The sequence below is a fragment of the Trichechus manatus genome, unplaced genomic scaffold, assembly GCF_000243295.1.
Source record: "Trichechus manatus latirostris isolate Lorelei unplaced genomic scaffold, TriManLat1.0 scaffold00056, whole genome shotgun sequence".
Classification (NCBI taxonomy): domain Eukaryota; kingdom Metazoa; phylum Chordata; class Mammalia; order Sirenia; family Trichechidae; genus Trichechus; species Trichechus manatus.
This window is the reverse complement of record NW_004443992.1, coordinates 13,682,248-13,694,817: the sequence shown is the minus strand read 5'-3', so window position 1 is coordinate 13,694,817 and position 12,570 is coordinate 13,682,248. Positions and strand designations below refer to the sequence as shown.

Sequence of the window (12,570 nt, the reverse complement as noted above, 5' to 3'; positions counted from 1 at the left end):
GCTGACTGGGCAGGGAAACAAGAGCTGTGATGCAGAAAGGACAGCCTCAGCCAACTCTAAGGGGATCTCTGAAGCTAGAATAGCTGGAAAATAATTATCCCCCATTGAGCTGAAGCAGCCTGGCTTTTATACCCCCACCTGGTTAGTCGTTGGAGGTGAGCCATCCCAAGAAGGGCATGGCTTTGGGTAGAGGAGCTCTCTGTAATAGCAGCAGTCCCTGAAAGGCTGCTAGCTGGAGGCTGTCTTCTGACAACTCACAGCAGTTGGGGCAACAAGTTCTTCCTAGAAGGGGGATCTGAGTAATCCATTTCCATTCACTACATTTCATGATTACAATCAAGTTATACATCCCCAGTAGACAACTACTGTGTATATATATTTCTTCTGAATCCTTTGACAGCAAGTTGTAGATGTCAACCCTCAAAACTTCAGTACACATCTCCTAAAAAGGACATTCTCCTATAAAACCATGCATGCTATTAGCATACCTAAGAAAATGAAAAACAATTTCTTTTTTTTTTTTAATTTTTAATAATACTTTATTGACAGTCAATGTGTAAGATAAGTACGACAGCTAATAGATTATAACTACTACACACAGACTATGTCCAAGGGCTCATTTAGGGCCTCGTTGCTGCTTCGCTGCTAGCCTGCCACCATGGCAAAACACTTTAAATTTTCCCTTTTTTCAAATATAGCTATGCATTTAAAGGAAATTGTGTTATATTCTATATAGCATTTCCATGTTTTGGTACTGGAAGGGCTTTCTGATTTTCTTCACTGGCCATGTTGCCAGAAATGACTATTTTTTAATCAGTTTTATAATTTACATTTCCTTAGAAAACCATTTGTTAATTTTTTAAGGTTTTAGGGATACGTATCCATCAGGAACTTATAGGTGGCAAGTAATAGGAAATCCAACTCAAACTGGTTTGAACTATAAAGGAGGACTTCCAGTAATAACAATGTGGTGGACAGAGCTAATGCTGATCACACTTCCCATTAAAACTCAGATAAATACTGAATGTATTTACTTTAAAATCAGAACTAACTAAAAAATAGAGAAATCTGTAAGTTCCAGAAATGTATAAGGAACTTGAAGCCTATAAACTGACTCTATTGTAATACACCTCACCACTAATTGTTATGTTCAGTGGAAAAATAATTTCTTAATGATATCTAATATCCAATCCATATTTAAATTCCCCCAATTATCAAAATATCTTTGATAGCTTTTTCTTTTATATCAGTATCTAATTAAGGTTCACATATTACGTTTGGTTTTTGTGTCTTTTCTCTTTTAATCTAAAACAATGTCTTCCACTTTGTTTTTCTATGACAAAGACTTTCCAAAGAGACCAGGCCTGATGTCTCGAAGAACTTTCCTATTTTCCACAGTGTTTTTCAAATTTGGAAGTAACAAGACTTGATGTCACAATAACTGAAGAAAACACCATCTGCTCTTTCGTAGACAATCTTAAGTATTTAATACAGAAAAAAAGAATTTTGAAAGATGTGGACTATCTTTGCTCGAATAGTAGTTGAACGCCTGTTTCTAGTTATTATTAATTAAACAGAGTCACAGAGAAGTAAGGAGATAAAATAATTTATTTAGACAATTTTATTACATATTTATAATTGCATTAACTCAATATTTGTGCATATGTACGTGTGTGTGTGCTTAACCCTCACATCTTCTTTGACAAAGGATAAAACAAAATAAGAGGCTACTCAGTTTTTTGTAATCTGCTAGTGAGAATAGGAACTGAAAGAATTGTGTTATATTATCATAACCCATTGACCTGTTACCGTCAGGTTGATTCCGACTCATAGCAACCCTATAGGACAGAGTAGGACTGCCCCCTAGAATTTCCAGGGAGCAGCAGGTGGATTCAAACTGCTGAACTTTTCATTAGCAGCCAAACTCTTAACCACTGTGCCACCAGGGCTCCTATATTATCATATTATATTATATTCATATTATATTATATTGTTACTAAAGCACTCTCAATAAAGAGCATCTCCATCTCTCTTAAAATGTTATACCTCATTCATTATTATAATTTAAAAGAGACTCAAGAATCTTTTCAGATTACTTTCAAAGTGGCTTCTTTAACTCATGTCCTTCAATTCAACTAGTTAAGAGTTTTCTGATGGAAAATAACTATATCCCTGCTAGGTATTAATCAAAATAGTTTCAAAATTTGTCAGTGGCCACCACCTCAACAAGAGTAACTTCTGCCTTCCTCCCTCCTTTCTTCCACCCCTTTCTCCTTTCTTTTATGAAAAGCATCTACTGTTAAAACTACGTTAGAGAACTCATTTTCCCCCAACTCAAGATATAGTCCATAAAAATTAAAGGAAGTGAGAAATCCTCAATATAAACGATTACATAATTTTATATGTCATAAATATAAAATTAAATACTTAATTTTATGGATGAGATAAGATGTAATAGAGTAACAGATTAATTTTGCCTATTTCCAGTCAATGTATTTTATTCAGCACCATTAATTGAGTACCCATTGTGTTCAGAGCCTTGTACTGCTCCCTTTGATGAAGTGCAAATTTTATTTGTTCATTTATTTATTTATTACTATAGTAGCCTAGGAAACCCTATGGGGCAGTTCTACTCTGTCATCTAGGGTTACGATGAGTCGGAGTTGACTTGAAGGCACATAACAACGCCAACAACAACAGAGCAAAGCAAGTTTGGGAAGGGGAAGTAAGTGGTGGGAAAATGTGCATTTTCCATAGAACTTTAACTTTTAAATGGCTATATTTTTCTTCTTAGATTTCATAAACCTAATTTTTTAAAGAACACCATGCTATTTGAACCCTGTGGTTTCTAGATGCCTGTAGTATGCCTAGTCAAACTTCCTACCCAGGTAATGCCAGAGAAAATTGAGGAGTAAGAAACTCAAAATATTCTCTTCTTCGTAACAGCAATGAGAAAACAGGCAAAATTGTTGGTCAACTTTTTCAAAACTCTGGAAATTACCCAAAGTTTTGCAACAACCAGGGGAGTTGTTATTCAAGAAAAACCGCTGAATCTCAATAAAAACAACTAACTTTGTAGCATTTTAACTTGCTCCAGTCCTATCCCCCACACTCCAGATCCACAGTAGTCTTGAAAACTAACAGTCTGCATTTGGGGTGAAGCCCAGCAGCCCGGCAGCCATTGGAGGGATCAGAATGCAGCTAGAGCTCCTTCAAAGGCTCATTCCCAGAGAGTTTTCATTATCTGACCTGTCTTATGGTTCTCTGGAAGACTCCACTTGCCAGGCTGTCTGTATTTGACCTCAGAGCTCACCCATTGTGAAAAGCCTTTTCCCTGTGGACATTTACAGAAACAATTAAAGGCAATTGCTTAACTTCACTGCTGTCTGAGACAGTGGATACCTGTTGGGGAGAACAATAGAGTAATAAAAAGCTTAAAAGGAAAAGCTGGGGAATTAAATGTATGAAGGGTGTCTTAGATATCTAGTGCTGCTATAACAGAAATACCACAAGTGGATGGCTTTATCAAAGAGAAATTTATTCTCTCACAGTCTAGTAGACTAGAAGTCCAAATTCAGGGCACCAGCTCCAGGGGAAGGCTTTCTCTCTGTTGGCTCTGAGGGAAGGTCCTTGTCATCAGTCTTCCCTTTGTTTAGTTGCTTCTCTGCACAGGAACCTTGAGTCCAAAAGACACGCTCTGCTCCCACCGCTTCTTTCTTGGTGATATGAGGTCCCCAACTTCTGCTCCCTTCCCTGTCCTTTTATCTCTTATAAGATAAATGTGATACAGGCCACACCCCAAAGAAACTCCCTTTACATTGGATCAGGGATGTGACCTGAGTAAGGGTGTTACATCTCACTCTAATCCTCTTTAGCATAATCTAATCTTGCCTCATTAACCACAGGCAGAGATTAGGATTTACAACACATAGGAAAATTACATCAGTCACAAAATGGAGGACAATAACACAATACGGGGAATCATGGCTTAACCAAGTTGACACATATTTTTTATTTATTTATTTTTATTGTACTTTAGATGAAGGTTTACAGAACAAAGAGTTTCTCATTAAACAATGAGTACACATATTGTTTTATGACATTGGTTAACAACCCCACGACATGTCAACACTCTCCCTTCTTGACCTTGGGGGGACCTTTTTTTTTTTTTTGGTGAAAATATACATAACCAAAGTTACACCATTTCAAAAGTTTTTACATGTACAATTCAGTGACATTGATTACATTCTTCCAGTTGTGCTGCTATTCTCACTATCCTTTTCCAAATTATTCCATCACCCTTATCTTCAACTCACTGTCCCCTAGGCTTCCCATCAAACCTCTTGAGTTGCTATTGTCAATTTGATCTCACATAGATAATTCTTTTCTTTTTTTTTTTTGTACCTTAGATGAAGGTTTACAGAATAGTTTCTCATTAAACTGTTAGTATACATACTGCCCTATGACAATGGTTAACCCCACGACATGTCAACACTGTGCCTTCTCAAACTTGGGTTCCCTATCACCAGCTTTCCTGTCCCCTCCTGCCTTCTAGTCCTTGTCCCTGGACTGCTGTGCCTCATTAGTCCCATTTTGTTTTATGGGGCTGTCCAATCCCTGGCTGAACAGTGAACCTCGGGAGTGACTTCACTACTGAGCTAAAAGGGTGTCTGAGGGCCATACTCTCGGGGTTTCTCCAGTCTCTGTCAGGTAGTAAATCTGGTCCTTTTTTGTGAGTTTGAGCTTTGTTCTGCATCCTCTCCAGCTCTGTCTAGGACCCTCAGTTGTGATCCTGGTCAGAGCAGTCAGTGGTGGTAGCCGGGCACCATCTAGCTGTACTGGACTCAGTCTGGTGGAGACTATGTTAGCTGTGGTTCATCAGTCCTTTGGACCAATCTTTTCCTTGTATCCTGTTCTCTTCATTCTCCCTTGCTCCCGAAGGGGTGAGACCAGTAGAGTATCTTAGATGGCTGCTCACAGGCTTTTAAGACCCCAGACGCTACTCACCAAGGTAGAATGTAGAACATTGTCTTTATAAACTGTGTTATACCAACTGAGCTAGATGTTCCCCGAGACCGTGGTCCCCACAGCGCTCCGGCCAGCAATTCAGTCCTTCAGGGAGTTTGGATGTGTCTTTGGAGCTTCCATGACCTTTCCTTGTAGAAGTTGTGCTGGCTTCTCCAGTATTGTGTACTGTCTTACCCTTCACCAAAGTTATCAGTTATCTATTGTCTATTTAGTTTCCCCCGCCTCCCCATCCCTGGTAACCAACAAAGATTTTTTCTTTTTGTGTGTAAACTTTTACATGAGTTTTTACAGTAGAGGTCTCATGCAATATTTGTGCTTTTGGATTGACTTATTTCACTCAGCATAATGTCCTCCAATTTGACCCATGTTATGAGATGCTTCAGAGATTCATGATTGTTTATCATTGCATAATACTCCATTGTGTATATGCGCCATAGTTGGTTTATCCATTCATCCGTTGATGGGCATCTAGGTTGCTTCCATCTTTTTGCTATTATGAACAGTGCTGCAATGAATATGGGTGTGCATATGTCTGTTTGTGTGATGGCTCTTATTTCTCTAGGATATATTCCTAGGAGTGGGATTGCTGGATCGTATGGTATTTCTATTTCTTGCTTTCTAAGGAAGCACCATATCATTTTCCAAAATGGTTGTTTATCATTTTGCATTCCCACCAGCAGTACATAAGAGTTCCAATCTCCCCGCAGCCTTTCCAACATTTGTTATTTCCAGTGTTTTTGATTCGTGCCAGTAATGCTGCAGTGGAAGTGAGATGGTATCTCTTTGTGGTTTTAATTTGCATTTCTCTAATGGCTAATGATCGCAAGCATTTCCTCATGTGTCTGTTGGCCGCTTGAATGTCTTCTTTGGCGAAGTGTCTGTTCATTTCCTTTGCCCATTTTTTAATTGGATTATTTGTCTTTTTGTTTTTAGACATGTTGGATTTTTTTGTAAATTTTAGAGATTAAACTTTTGTCTAAGTTGTAATGTCCAAAAAATTTTTCCCAGTCTGTTGGTTCTCTTTTTGCTCTTTTGGTGAAGTCTTTTGATAAGCATAAGTGTTTAATTTCTAGAAGATCCCAGTAATCTAGCTTATCTTTTGGGGTTTGTGTGTTGTTGGTTATGGTTTGTATCCTGTTAATGCCGTGCATTAGGGCCTCTAGTGTTGATCCTATTTTTTCTTCTATGAACTTTATAGTTTTTGGCTTTATATTTAGGTCTTTGATCCATTTTGAATTAGTTTCTGTGTATTGACACATATTTTAGGGGGACACAATTCAATCCATGACGAGGAATTTTGAAAAGTTTCAACATATTCTTGGGAATCAAAGAGGCCATATGCATGTGTAGGGCTGTGTGCATGTGTAGGGCTGATGTGGCCCAGCATGCACATACAGCCCCTCAGCAAAAAACGGGAGACTTATTGGCTACAAATATTTAAGGAAATCCCTGGCCAATCATTAGCTGTTCACTAAGCAAACTGACAAGAGACTTTAGTGGTCATATATGACAAAAAATATAGACTTCACAAAATTATTTCAGAAAAATCACTAAACAAAAAACCTAGAACTACACCTGTTCGTCTCTTGTCGACTATCTCATTATCCGACATTTCACATTTATGACGATAGAAAAAAACTACTATCTGACTATTTTGTGCATTAACAAGGAACCAAGGTGAGATGGGGAGAAGGAGGAGGATGATGAGGTTTGTGAGAAGGAGCTAGGCTGCGCAGACCACTGGTGGTTCCTATTACCTGGGTCACGCAGGGAGCCAGGCCAGCCTGCAGCAAGCGCCGGGCTGGTGGGCAGCCCACAGGAGGTGGAGGTGGCCGGGGCTGCAGGAGTCAGGCAGGGGGCTACAAAGTCTCTTTTTCCAAAGAGGCCTCTCTGCCACCTCCACAGCCTCCACCAGGCTCAGGTAGCCAGGCCTGATCTGTCCACAGGCCTGGGAGCCACCTGCCACCAGGGCCCATCTCTGGTGGAAAGGTGAGGCACAAAGGTCTGCACAGAGGCCTGGAGTGTGGCCAGGTGATGGTGGGCTTCTGTTGCTCCAGAGGCAGCGGGCAACCCCCGTCCACCACCACACCCAACCTCCGCAGGCTCCACAGTGTTGGGGAAAGCATGGTAGGGAAGGGGTCCCACTGCACCGCATGCATCCTGAGACACGCTGGGGGTGCCTGATGGGCAGTAAGTGACCGGGGAGAACACCAGAGCTGAAGACAGGGCATGGCTTCAACGCTCACATAACAATGATTTTTGCATAATGACCTGGTCTTTGGAACCTAACCATGTCGATAAGTGAGGAGTAGGTGTACTACAGCAAACAGCAACAACAAACCCTAGGGATGGGAGGGAATATGATTTCCAGAGTTGCCACATTATATTATTTTAAATGTCCAGTTTTCAACAGCAAAAAAAATTACGACACGTTCAGAGAACAAGAAAGTATGACCCATACAAAGGAAAAATACAATCTATAGAAACTATCTCTGAGAATTCCAGATGTTGGACTTAGTAAACAAAGACACTAAATCAGCAATTTTAAATATAAGAGCCCTGGTGGTGCAGTGGCTAAAAGTACTTGACTGCTAACCGAAAGGTCAGCAGTTCGAACTCAACAGCTGCTCTGCAGGAGAAAGATGTGGCAGTCTGCTTCTGTAAAGATTTACAGCCTTGGAAACCCTATGGGCAGTTCTGCTTTGTCCTACAGGATCACTATGAGTTGGAATTGATTCAACGGCAGTGGGTTGTTTTTTTTTTTAAAGTATGTTCAAAGTACTAAAAGAGACCATGTCTAAAAAACTAAAGGAAAGTATGAGAATGGTATATTACCAAAGAGAGATTATCAATAAAACTAAAAAAATCACTGCTGTTGAACTGATTCCAAAGCATAATGACCCTATAAGACAGAGTAGAACTGCCCCCATAGGGTTTCCAAGGGTGTAAATCTTTACGGAAGCAGGCTGCCACATCTTTCTCCTGTGGAGCAATTGGTGGGTTTAAACTGCTGACCTTTAGGTTAACAGCCAAGTACTTTAACCACTGCACCACAAGGGCTCCTAGAGAATATCAATAGAGATAGAAATTATAAAAAAAGAACCAAACAGAAATTCTGAAGTTGCGAAGTATAACTAAAACAAAAAATTCACTAGAGAAGATCAGCATATTTGAGCAAGAAGAAGAAATAATCAGCAAACTTAAAGATAAGTCAATTGAGATTTTCCAGTCAGAGGAATAGAAAAAAATAAAAGAAGAAAAACAATCATTAAGCTGTTCACTAAGAGGCCTATGGGACACCATCAAGGGTACCAAGATACACATAACGGGAGTCCCAGAAGAAGAGAAGAGAAAGGGGCAAGAAGAATATTTGAGGAAATAAAGGCCAAAAATATCCCAAATTTGATAAAACATTCATCTATACATTCAAGAATCTCAGCAAACTCCAAGTAAGATAAACTCAAGGAGATCCGTACCTAGAATAATCAAACTTTTAAAAGACAAAGAATCTTGAAAGCAGCAAGAGAGAAGCAACTCATCACATACAGGGTGTCTTAGTCATCCAGTGCTGCTATAAGAGAAATACAACAAGTGGATGGCTTCAACAAATGGAAGTTTATTCTCTCAGTCTAGTGGGCTATAAGTCCAAATTCAGAGCGTCAGCTCCACGGGAAGGCTTTCTCTTTCTGTTGTCTCTGGAGGAAGGTCCTTGTCATCAATATTTCCCTGGACTAGTAGCTTCTCCATGCAGGAACCCCAGGTCCAAAGGATACGCTCTGCTCCTGGTGCTGCTTTCTTGGTAGTATGAGGTCCCCATGTCTCCCTGCTCGCTTCTCTGTTTTATATCTCAAAAGAGATTGGCTTAAGACACAATCTAATCTTGTAGATCTTATCAACATAACTGCCGCTAATCCATCTCATTAGCATCATAGTGATAGGATTTACAACACATAGGAAAATCACTTCAGATGACAAAATGTTGGAAATCACACAGTACTGGGAATCATGGCCTAGCCAAATTGATACACATATTTTTGGGGGACACAATTCAATCTGTTACGCAAGGGATCCTCAGTAAAGCAGCTGATTTCTCATCAGAAACCATGGAGGCCAGAAGGTAGTGACATAACATATTCAAACTACCAAAACAGACTCAAGAATGAAATAGACAATCTGAATAGACCTGTAACAAATAAAGAGATTTGATTAATAATTAAAAAAAAAAAAAAACTTACCACAAAGAAAATCTCAGGACCAAGTGACTTCACTTGTGAATTCTACCAAACATTTAAAGAATAATTGACACTAACCCTTCACAAACTCTTCAGAAAAATAGAAGAAGACGGAACACATTCCAACTCAGTCTATAATGCCAATATTATCTTGATACTCAAACTAGACAAAGACACTACAAGAAAGCTACAGAGCAATATCCCTTATGAATACCAAAGCAAAATTCCTCAGCAAAATACTAGCAAAGCAAATTCAGCAACATATAAAAATGATTATACATCAAACTCCCTACCCATCTTGAAGGTTGTGGACTCTTGTTTCCAAAGATCCCTTCCTCTAACAATATCTCCCATTCCAGCCCTGTCAATGCCTGGGTTTTCTCACTGGCACACCCAGAACTGCCAGTGACTATGTAGAAGATAAAATGTAGTCTAAAATGGAGAATGTCATACCTCAGGTCCTTGAAACCCCACTGTTGCTATTAGGTGCTGACAAATCAGTTTTGACTCATAGCAACCCTATATACAATAAAATGAAACACTGTCAGGTCCTGAGCCATCCTCACAATTGTTATGCTTGAGCCCAATGTTGCTGCCACTGTGCCAATGCATCTAATTGAGGGTCTTCCTCTTTATCGCTGAGCCTCTACTTAACCAAACATGATGTCCTTCCCCAGGGACTGATCCCTCCTGATAACATGTCCAAAGTATGTGAGACAAAGTCGTGCTACCCTTGCTTCTAAGGAGCATTCTGACTGTACTTCTTCCAAGACAGATTTGTTCATTCTTTTGGCAGTCCATGGTATATTCAATATTCTTCACCAACACCATAATTCAAAGGCATCAATTCTTCTTCAGTCTTCCATATTCATTGTCCAGGTTTACGTGCATATGAGGTGATTGAAAACACCATGGCTTGGGTCAGGCACAACTTAGTCTTTAAAGCGACATGTTTGGTTTTTAACACTTTAAAGAGGTCTTTTGCAGCAGATTTGCCCAATGCAATACGTCTTTTGATTTCTTGACTGCTGTTTCCATGGGTGTTGATTGTGGATCCAAGCAAAATGAAATCCTTCACAACTTCAAACTTATCTCTGTTTATCGTGATGTTGCTTATTGGTCCAGTTGTGAGGATTTTTGTTTTATGTTGAGATGTAATCCATAGTGGAGGCTGTGGTCTTTGATCTTCATCAGTAAGTGCTTCACGTCCTCTTCACTATCAGCAAGCAAGGTTGTGTCATCTGCATATCGTAGATTGTTTATGAGTCTTCCTCCAATCTTGATGCCATGTTCTTCTTCAGATAGTCCAGGTTCTCAGATTATTTGCTCAGCATATAGATTGAATAAGTATGGTGAAAGGATACAAACTTGATGTACACCTTTCTTGACTTTAAACCACTCAGTATCCCCTTGTTCTATTTGAACAACTGCCTCTTGGTCTAAGTACAGGTTCCTCATGAGCACGATTAAGTGTTCTGGAATTCCCATTCTTCGCAAAGTTATCTATAATTTGTTATGATCCACACAGTCCATTGCCTTTTCATAGTCAGTAAAACACAGGTAAATATCTTTCTGATATTCTCTGCTTTCAACCATGATCCATCTGGCATCAGCAATGATATCCCTTGTTCTACATCCTCTTCTGAATCTGGCTTGAATTTCTGGCAGTTCTCTGTTGATGTACTGTTGCAACTGCTTTGGAATAATCTTTAGCAAAATTTTAGTCGTGTGTGATGTTAATGATATTGTTCAATAATTTGTGCATTATATTGGATCACCTTTCTTTGGAATGGGCACAAATATGGATCTCTTCTAGTGGGTTGGCCAGGTAGCTGTCTTCCAAATTTCTTCACATAAACAAGTTAGCACTTCCAGTGCTGCATCCTTTTGTTGAAACATCTCAATTGGTATTCTGTCGATTCCTAGGGCTTTATTTTTGACCAGTGCCTTCAGTACAGCTTGGACCTCTTCCTTCAGTATCATCAGTTCTTGATCACATGCTACCTCCTGAAACAGTTGAATGTCCACTAATTCTTTTTAGTACAGTGACTCCGTGTATTCCTTCCATCTTCTTTTGATGCTTCTTGTGTCATTTGATATGTTCCCCATAGAAGCCTTCAATATTGCAACTCAAGGCTTGACTTTTTCTTCAGTTCTTTCAGCTTGAGAAAGTTTCTTCATGTATGATGTCCTTGACGTCATTCTACAACTGTCTGGTCTTCAGTCATTATTGTTCACTGAGTCAGATCTATTCTTGGGATGGTCTCTAAATTCAGGTGGGATATACTTAAGGTCGTACTTTGACTCTTGTGCATTTTTTCTAATTTTCTTCAACTTCAACTTGAACGTGCATATGAGCAATTGTTGGTCTGTTCCATAATCGGCCCCTGGCCTTGTTCTGATTATTGATATTGAGCTTTTCCATCATCTCTTTCCACAGATGTAGTCAATTTGATTCCTGTGCGTTCCATCTGGCAAGGTCCATGTATATAGTCACTGTTTATGTTGGTGAAAAAAGGTATTTGCAAGGAAGAAGTTGCTGGTCTTGCATAATTCTGTTATGCTATCTCTGACATCGTTTCTATCACCAAGACCATTGTCTTAGTTATCTAGTGCTGCTATAACAGAAATACCACAAGTAGATGTCTTTAACAAAGAGAAATTTATCCTCTCACAGTCTAGGAGGCTAGAAGTCCAAATTCAGGGTGCCAGCTCCTGGGAAAGGCTTTCTCTCTATCAGCTCAGGGGAAGGTCTTTGTCAGCAGTCTTCCCTTGTCCAAGAGCTTCTCTGCACACAGACCCTGGGTCCAAAGGAAGTGCTGTTCTCCTGGCTCCTGTTTCTTGATAGTATGAGGTCCCCATGTCTCTCCACTCACCTCTCTCTCCTGTATCTCAAAAGAGATTGGCTCAACAATTTGACCTCATAGACATACATAGAACACTCCATCCAACAGCTGCAAAGTACACATTCTTCAAAGAGATGGAAAAACTAATCATTAACTTTATATGGAAAGGGAAGAAGCCCCGAATAAGTAAAGCACTAATGAAGAAGAAGAAGAAAGTTGTAGGACTCACACTACCTGACCTCAGAACCTACAATACAGCTACGGTAGTCAAAACAGCCTGGTACTGGTGCAACGACAGATACATTGACCAATGGAACAGAATTGAGAACCCAGACGTAAATCCATCCACCTACGGTCACCTGATTTTCGACAAGGGCCCAAAATCCATCAAGCGGGGAAAAGACAGTCTTTTTAACAAATGATGCTGGCAAAACTGGATATCCATCTGCAAAAAAATGAAACAG

The 12,570-nt window shown here is 39.7% G+C and overlaps 1 protein-coding gene across 1 annotated transcript in view; it reads left to right on the top strand.

Annotated features, from left to right (window-relative positions):
* CMKLR2 (chemerin chemokine-like receptor 2) overlaps nt 1-12,570 on the top strand; it is a 67,048-nt gene that overhangs the window by 21,561 nt on the left and 32,917 nt on the right. The gene's annotated exons all lie outside the window — the stretch shown is intronic.